General features: G+C 49.5%; 1 long non-coding RNA gene across 1 annotated transcript; it reads left to right on the top strand.

Moving 5' to 3' along the window:
• Positions 1 to 459: 459 nt before the first annotated feature.
• On the top strand, positions 460 to 1,060 carry LOC306936386. The gene is made up of 3 exons (XR_013791488.1): positions 460 to 571; positions 653 to 771; positions 854 to 1,060. It is a non-coding gene; the product is annotated as an uncharacterized lncRNA (long non-coding RNA).
• The last annotated feature ends 7,852 nt before the right edge of the window (positions 1,061 to 8,912 follow it).

Raw genomic sequence — 8,912 nt, 5'->3', positions numbered from 1 at the left:
GGAGTGGAGGACAAGCATTTAGTAATTTAACCACCCAGATAAATCATTAACAATAGATTACATTTACCAACAATAGATTCTATATACCTTGAGTGTCTGTGTTCTCTCACATGATCTCCCATCGGTACATGATCGTCACTCAGGACACAACACTGAACTCGACCTGGGTGGTAGTGACAACACAATAATTAAACTCGTGCTTTAACTCGGTGTAACAGACAAAACAGCAATACATGTTTCTACTCACCCAGGCAGGGAAAAGTGAAGACACAAAACAAATGAGGCCCAGGTCGAAGACCCACAGCCAGGCCAGTGTAGCAGGATGGGCGTTGCTCCCACTCTGCCCATAGCCCATCCTCCTCACTGTCTGCCTGTGTTAGGTGTCGCCTCAGTTTGGTGTGCGTGTCTCCAGAGACCTGGGTCTCACAAACAGAGCTGGCCTGTTGGGCTTCAGCTATGCCACACTTGCCCACGGTGTGTGCGTCATGTCCTGTCCTTACTGACCAGGTTCCTTGGACAAAGCTGGCCCGTTTGGGTTTCAGTTTTGTGTGTCCACTATGCTTCAGCACAGGTATGTGTCCCTTTGTTTAGCGAGTGGCTCCAGTGGATATCATGCTATGGTCACAACTTGTGTTTTTTTCCTCTTGTTTAGTCCCTGTGTGCAACTGTACGTCTCTCCACGAGAGTACTTATTTACCCCCCTGAGTCGTGACTGGACCGCTCAAAGTGTGTCCATGAGCACTAACTGTGCATTTTGCACTGGAATGAGTGGTAGGTTACTGTCTGTGTTCTGGTTCTTGTATCTGGTTAATTATTATTAAATGTTAGGCTAACACAGCTCCTTGTATTCCAGACTAGGAAGAGGAACCATGCTGCTGTCTTGCCTTTTTGCTGGAGTTTACCCTGCCACCCACACTCCCATGTACCGCCGTGTTTGAGAGAACAATCCCATGACCAAACCTTGCGGTTTGGTCATTTGTCGCCTGAGTCTGGGCCTTGGTTCATTGTAGCCCATATCGGGTTTAATTCTATTTCTCTATTCTATTGTATTTCTTTCTAGTATCTTGGCTTATATGTATATGTATGTGTATATTGTGTATTATATCATATTTATATTGTATACTATATCCTTGTGAATTGAATACGACTGGGCCTTAGGCCAACCACCAGCTGAAGAGAATACTGTCATATTAGAATACCTCCCACTGTGAAGTGCTGATGTGTATATATATATATTTATCCTCCTTATAGGACCGGTGCTGGGGATAAGCTACGCTGGAGCTGTTGACGGACGTCCAGTGGTGGTGGTAATGCCCTTTTCCCTTTAGTTTATTTTTCCTTTGTGGTTTATTTTGAATTGCTGTGTTTTGTTTTGTGTATTGCCACCACCCTGGACAGGTGAGCCTGCCCAGCTCCCCTCCTCCCCCCAGTACTGGCAGTACTGCATTGTTTTAATTAATGATATATTGCTGACCAATTCCTTTAATAAAGCATTGTGTATATTTTTTACACACGTTTCTGCCTGCCTTGCCTATATTGTTGATGAATCTGTGTATTACGTGCTCCGGGTGTTCAGTATTATTCTTAGTAAAATATCTCCTGGGGCGCAATTCCCCAGGTGGCGTAGTTGGCTACCTTAATCAATACCACCCCGTCACACCAGCAACACCCAGAGCCTATTTTTGGTAGACTGACTGCAGGGCCTTTAAAAACTCACTCTGATTGACAATGAGGAAATGACAGTGCAGGCATTGTATGGTGGCCCCTGAGGCTCAAACTCTGCCTGGCTACATATCATTTGGAAGCTATAATAGACTGAAGTAATTAAAGCGGGCATGTTTGTGTAACTTTCACATTATTCATAAGATAGTGTAAGGGAAGGCAGCTATAGGCCAAATAGCCCCCTTCATGACGACGAGATACCCGGAAAATAATTCCCCGTTGATTTTCCTCATAGACTTTTCAAAAAGTATTAATATAAAGACTTTTACGCCGCGGCTAACTCGAGTTGTGACAAATCATGACAATAAACACAATGTTTTGGGCTGATCAAATAATTAGAAGAAAAAAAAGGCAGGACACACTTTGTTTTTCTTCATCTTTTCCGGGTCTCTCGAGGAGGCGGGACTGCGACGCTCTATAGACGCCTTAACAGACGACGTCACACTGATAAGCACCAGCATGCGCGCGCATACCGGCAGCACAAGAACCCTTCCTCTCATAAGATGCAATGGAAAAGTGTAAAAAATGCCCCATCAAACTTTCAGATGCTGTTTTTCTCCCCGTGTGGAGGAAGAATGATTAGGATTTTTATTGTGATCGCCCTTGAAATATATAATCCTTGGTTTTTGTTGTGTGTGTGTGTGTGTGTGTGTGTGTGTGTGTGTGTGTGTGTGTGTGTGTGTGTGTGTGTGTGTGTGTGAACAATAGATGGTGGAGGTGAATGGAACACTGTCCCTCCCCCCTCCCAGTGAGCTGTGGCGTTCCACAAGGAAGCATACTAGGGCCTTTACTGTTCCTAATATATGTAAACGACATGACATCACCTTGTGACTGCAACTTGTTCCTGTTCGCAGATGACTCGGCACTGCTAGTCTCGGACAGGAACAAACTGCAGGTTGAAAAGGCCCTCAGCTCTGAACTCGGTAGAATCTGCACCTGGCTTGCTGATAACAAACTATCTTTACACCGGGGGAAAAACTGAATACATTCTCTTTGGATCTAATAGTAATCTCAGCAAGGCAAATGGCTTCTTGGTTAGAGTGGGTGACAATGTTATCACACGTAAAGATTCAATTACCTACCTGTTGTGTATTAAAGAGTGACACGCACACACGATTGAACGTAGAACCAACACTGCTTTACTTAGTCTCTTGTCTCAGTACAGAACAGACTTGTTATTTTGCGCGCTCTGTGTATTACGTAAGCATCCCATAATAACCAGTCTCTTAAAGGCATCTTAACCATTATCTGCAAACCCCATATAACACAGTGTCCATATTATTAGAACATAACACCCCCCCCCCCCCCCCAACTGACAACCAACCAAAACAGTCTTTCTTCTTTTAAACTGAAAGCATCATCAAAATGGCAGAACAACAATAGGAATGCAAAATGTACTTAAGAGTCAGTTATGAAAACACTGGCAAACTAAGCATGGTAACTTGTGACATAGTCCTGCAAGGCAGCAGGGCGAGCCCTGACCCGCACTGGCCTCGGTTCCGGCGCTGCGGGAGGAGGGACCGGGACGGGGGGTGGAACGGGGCCTGGAGGTGGGCCAGGATCAGTGCCCATGGCGTAGGGGAATGGTGACGGGGTTGGTGCTGTGGCCGTGTGCTCGGAGAGGGGTGCTGGGACTTTCCTCAGCCTACCAGCATGCCACCGTGAGCCGTCGTCGAGCAGGAACGTGGCAGGGCCCAGACGGCGTCTGACCTGTCTAGGTTGGGACCAGAATGAGGCCATCTTGTTGTGTCGTTGCGGCCGTCGAGTCCTGACCCTGTCGGAGACTTGAAGTGATGGTGACTTTGCCCTGCGTTTCTTGTCCACCTTCTCCTTCGTCACCCGCTGCCGTGCGGCAACAGTCTCCCGGATTTGGGCCAGGGAGGGCTTGGGAAAGTTTCCATGTGGTGTTCGGAGCCTGTGCAGTGGCAGTTTCAATTCTCGGCCGAGCATCAGAAATGCTGGTGACACTCCAGTGGTGGAGTGTTGGCTTGCTCTGTAGTGCAGCAAAGTCTGATTGAGTGCCTCTTCGAATACACAGCCTTGGGTCAGGTGTGCACGGATCCCATTCTTCAGTGTTGCGTTGAAACGCTCTACTCCACCATTGGCCTGTGGGTGGTAGAAAGCAGTTCGGATGTGTTTGACACCCCTGCTGGCAAGAAAGTCAGAGAACTCTGCAGATGTCATCTGAGGCCCGTTATCAGTTGTCACGGCCCGAGGCACGCCCCAGCGTCCAAAGAGGCCATCCAGTACCCGAATCATGACGTGCGACGTCACTGTCCCCACCGGGCCACCGGCACCACCTCCGGCCACTTGGAGTGGAGATCATAGACGACCACCAGGTAGCGCTGGTGGTGAGGAACACCACGACCATGGATTTCCCCACAGATGTCCAGCTGTACATGTTCCCAGGGGCGGGAAGGCCAGGGGAGTGGCTGTAGGGGAGGGGTCGAGGGGGGTCCGGTTTTCCCACTAAGGAGACAAGCTGAGCAGTCCTGGACCAGATGCTCTATATCTCGATAGATGGCCGGCCACCACACCAGCTCACGGCACCGTTGCTTGAGTTTCACAATTCCCAAGTGACCTTCATGTTCCATCGACAGCACACGAGCACGTAGAGTGCTTGGGATAACTGTGCAGAGCCCCCTTGAGACACACGTGTCTGCCCAGCAGGAGAGCTCGTCCTTCACTCTAGAAAATGGCTTCAACTCTTCAGGAACGCGGGGCGGCCAGCCGTTCCTGATGTACGTGCACAGCTTGGACAGTATCGGATCCCTGTCCGATTCAGTTTTCAGTTCCTCCAGTGTGATTACCGGCTCTAACGGAGCGCTTGGATGAGAGCCGGTTCTTCGTCGTATGAAGGGACAGAAGGAGTCGGGGCTGGGATGGAGCGAGAAAGGAGGTCTGCCACCACGTTGTCCCTGCCTGGTGTGAAGATGAGGTCATAATGGTACTGTCGGAGACGTTCCGCCCAACGATGGAGCCGGAGAGGCTTGTGACCCGAACCCGACGTCGAGAGTACCGTTGTGAGGGCCTGGTGGTCTGTCCTGATGGCGAAATGACGGCCATAGAGATACATGTGCCATCGTTCACATGCCCACACACAGGCCAAAGCCTCGCGTTCGCCCACAGAGTACCGCTGTTCTGTGGGTGTCAGGGCCCGAGATGCAAAGGCAATTGGCCTCTCTACGCCATCATGAAGCTGAGACAGGACGGCTCCAACTGCAGCGGCGGAGGCGTCGCAGGTGACGAAGGTGGGGCTGGAGAGGCTGAAATGGGCGAGGACCGGTGGTGAAGTTAACTGTGTTTTCAGCATGGAAAAAGACTCAACGCACTGTGGTGACCAGACCCAGGGCTCCTCCTTCTTCAGGAGTCGGCGGAGAGGTGCTGTTGTAAATGGTAAATGGTGCATGGTTATATAGCGCCTTTATCCAAGGCGCTTTACATAGATTGTGCATTACATTCACCCATTCACACACACATTCATACACCGATGGCGGAAGAAACCATGCAAGGCACCAACCAGCACATCAGGAGCAATTAGGGGTTCAGTGTCTTGCTCAAGGACACTTCGACACTAACTCTGGGGGAGCATGGGATCGAACTGGCAACCTTGCGGTTACCATCCAGTCACTCTACCCCTGAGCCACCGCCGCCCCTGACACCCGTTGTGTGTGAGTAGTTGGGCAGGAAACGCAAATAATAAGCGGTCATCCCCAGGAACGAGGCGACCTGCGTGGTAGAGGTCGGTTCTGGGATGCGCTGTATTGCCTCGACGTTGGAAGAGAGAGGTGCAATGCCGTCGGCTGAGAGGTGGAATCCAATGAAGTCTACAGTCGGCACTGAGAAGAGACATTTCTCGCTGTTCAGGGTCACATGATGCTTGGTGAGAGCCTCAAACACTTTGTGTAGATGGGCATCGTGGGTGGCTTGGTCTTCCCCGTGCACCACAATGTCATCGAGGTAGAAAACTGTCCCTGGAACCCCAGCGAGAATCATGGACATGACCTTTTGGAAGCAGCTGGGGGCAGAGCTGAGACCAAAGGGCATGCGTGTGTACCTGAAGACCCCAGCGTGTGTCACAAATGCTGTCAGGTCCCGGCTGGCCGGGTGAAGGGGAACTTGCAGGTAGCCCTGGCGCAAATCCAACTTTGAGAAGACCGTTGAGCCATGGAAGAGAGTATTGAGCTCCTCAGCTGTGGGTAGAGGGTATTTGTCTGGGATGACAGCTTTGTTGACCTGTCGCAGATCCACACAGACCCGGAGACCATCTGATTTTTTCAGTGCGACCACCACCTGGTTGAGATCCAAGGCGCTGCATTAATTGGCTCGATGATGCCCTCTTCCAGCAGGGAGGTGAGCTCTGCGGTGACACCCTCCCGGAAGGCGAGTGGCAGGCGCCTGAGGGGCTGAATAACTGGTTTCACTGCAGGGTCAACTATAGGGGCCGGTGAGCGAATGCTGCCAAGCAGCCCAGGCCGTCAAACAGCGCTGGCCACTGCTGGTGAGTCGTCGGGGAGACATGCAGTATAGCCCTTCCACTATTGTCCATTAGAGAGAAGCCCAATTTGATGAAGAGATCCAGGCCAAGGAGGTTGGTTCCCCGCTGTGCAACATGAAAGGGGAAGGAGGGAATGTGTGTCGTACCGTAGCGGACAGGCAGGTCAAGGGTGCCCACCATCTCAATGGCAGAATTTGTATACCCCCGCAAGCTTGTGGACGGGGGTCCTGGCGGCATGTGGGAAAATAATTTCCTGTATGTGTCCAGATTTAGGAGCGACGCTGCGGCTGCAGTATCCAGGATGAGTGGTAGACCAACCTCCCCCAGCTGTACTGTGCAAGGTTTTGAATGACACATGTGTGGAACGGATGTTACTAATTTCTGTGTATCCAGAACCAGACTGTGGAAACCTGTGCTGCTGTGACACATTGCTTGGAGCTGAACGACAAACTTTAGCAAAATTATTCAGTTTAGAACAGTTTCTGCAAGCCTGTCCACGGGCAGGGCACTGTGATGCCCTAGTTGCATGGGAATTAGATCCACAATTGGCGCAATTGCGTCTGGGGGCCACAGTGGTGCGCTGTCTACTCATATGTTGCACAGGCAGGCTGGCATCGTCAGTGGCCCATGTAGTGGGCGGGGAAACCTGTGATGACAGGTTCGTGTGCTGCAGTTGTTGTGCAAGCGTTGTGTGTTGATGAGCAGGGCTGGCGGTGGCTAGCAGACTAGAGCATTCTAGAGCAGATTCCACTTGCAACGCTATTTTGATTGCATCAGTCAACGTCAAATCGTCTGGTTCCATTAATAGTTTCTCTCGTGTTTTGTCTCGTGATCAGCTGGTCTCTGATCATTTGGTCATGCAACGCTCCATATTCACAGGCTCGTGTCAGCTCACGTAGATCAGCCACAAAAGACTGTATGGACTCACCGGGTCGTTGGTGACGCTTTCTGAGTCTGTAGCGCCGTATCAGGACACGTTGTTTTCCAGAGAAATGATCCGTCAGCAGCTTGACTGTATCGGCGAATGTTGTAGCCGAGCGCTCCAAGGACTCGCTGGCCCTCGGTACCGAGGCAGTGAACGAGGAGAGCAGTCTTCCGCTTGTCGGGAAGCTCTGCGTCGGAGAATCCGAGGGCATCAATATAGGCATTAAAACCTGTCAGCCAACGTGTCCATGGCACTGCGGGTTCCCCGGGGCGAGAAACACTTCGGGTGGGGGAAGGCTAAATCCAGCCATCCTTGTCGCCAAATGTTGTGTATTAAAGAGTGACACGCACACACGATTGAACGTAGAACCAACACTGCTTTACTTAGTCTCTTGTCTCAGTACAGAACAGACTTCCTTGTTATTTCGCGCGCTCTGTGTATTACGTAAGCATCCCATAATAACCTCTTAAATGCATCTTAACCATTATCTGCAAACCCCATATAACACAGTGTCCATATTATTAGAACATAACACTACCTAGGTTCCATCCTGGAGGCTAATCTTTCCGGTGATAAAATGGCCACCAACGTAATCAAAAAAGTCAATCAAAGAACAAGATTCCTTTACAGGATATCCTCACTGGTCAACAAAAACACATTGAAGACATTAACAGGAGCCCTCGTACAAGGTTTCTTTGACTATGCATGCACCTCTTGGTACCACAGCACCTCAAAGGCCCTTAAAACAAGGCTCCAGACCTCCCAAAACAAACTGGTCAGGCTCCTACTTGGCCTCACCCCCCGAACCCACCTCACCCCTGCCCACTTTGACAGGCTGGAATGACTTATGGTCGACGACAGAGTACAGCATCTTGCAATGGGTCTGGTCCACAAGATTCGATACACCACCAAGATACCCATGTACCTGTCTAAATACTTCCTTAATGTCAACGAAGTCCACGCCCACAACACCAGAGGGAGTGCAACAAACCATGTACAACCCAGATTCGGCACAAACAAGGGACTAAATTATTTTCGCTCCTATGCCACCAAAATGTGGAACGCCCTACCAACAGTCATTAAGACATGTGAATCCCTTGACTCCTTCAAAACCGCTCTCAAAGGGCACCTACGGACGGCTGCAATTCAAAACTGGCCCCCGTAAAATCGGAATCTCGGAATCCCCCCCCCCCCCTTTGTTTTCCCCCTCACTGTATATGTTTCTTTTCCCTTTTTACCTCCTTTATGATGAATTCCTGTTCTATTCTGTACTTTGGCTATAAATATAGAAGTGTCTATTTGTACGTCTCTTAATGTTTTGATGAATTGAACAAGATGGACCCTCTTGTAAACAAGTGTAATGCTTTATTGAGTCGTCCACTCACAGCTAACAGTCTTTGTATTGAGTTGTGCTTGAAATGTACTGTAATTCTGCAAACTGTTAATAAATATTTCAATCATTCAATCCATCCTGTTATTCAGTTGCACACCTCCTCCACCAGGTGGCGAAAGCCAGCAGTGCCAGGATCCTTGCAGCGCATGCTTGTAACCATAGATATTAAGAAATAGATGCCTCATTTGCCGTTGCAGTTCATTGGAGCGACGTGTATCGCAATGAAGGCGGAAGTGCAGTGCTGAAGGCTTTTTTTTTTTTTTTTTTTAACAAATCTTTATAACAGTCATGACAATATACATTACAATACAAAACAAGACAAACAAACAAACAAACACAAACAACAAAGTTATTAACAATACAACATCAGAGCC

Source organism: Electrona antarctica (assembly GCF_951216825.1).
Source record: "Electrona antarctica genome assembly, chromosome: 2".
NCBI lineage: Eukaryota > Metazoa > Chordata > Actinopteri > Myctophiformes > Myctophidae > Electrona > Electrona antarctica.
Note: the sequence above shows the minus strand (reverse complement) of the source record. Positions and strands in the feature narration are given on the sequence as shown.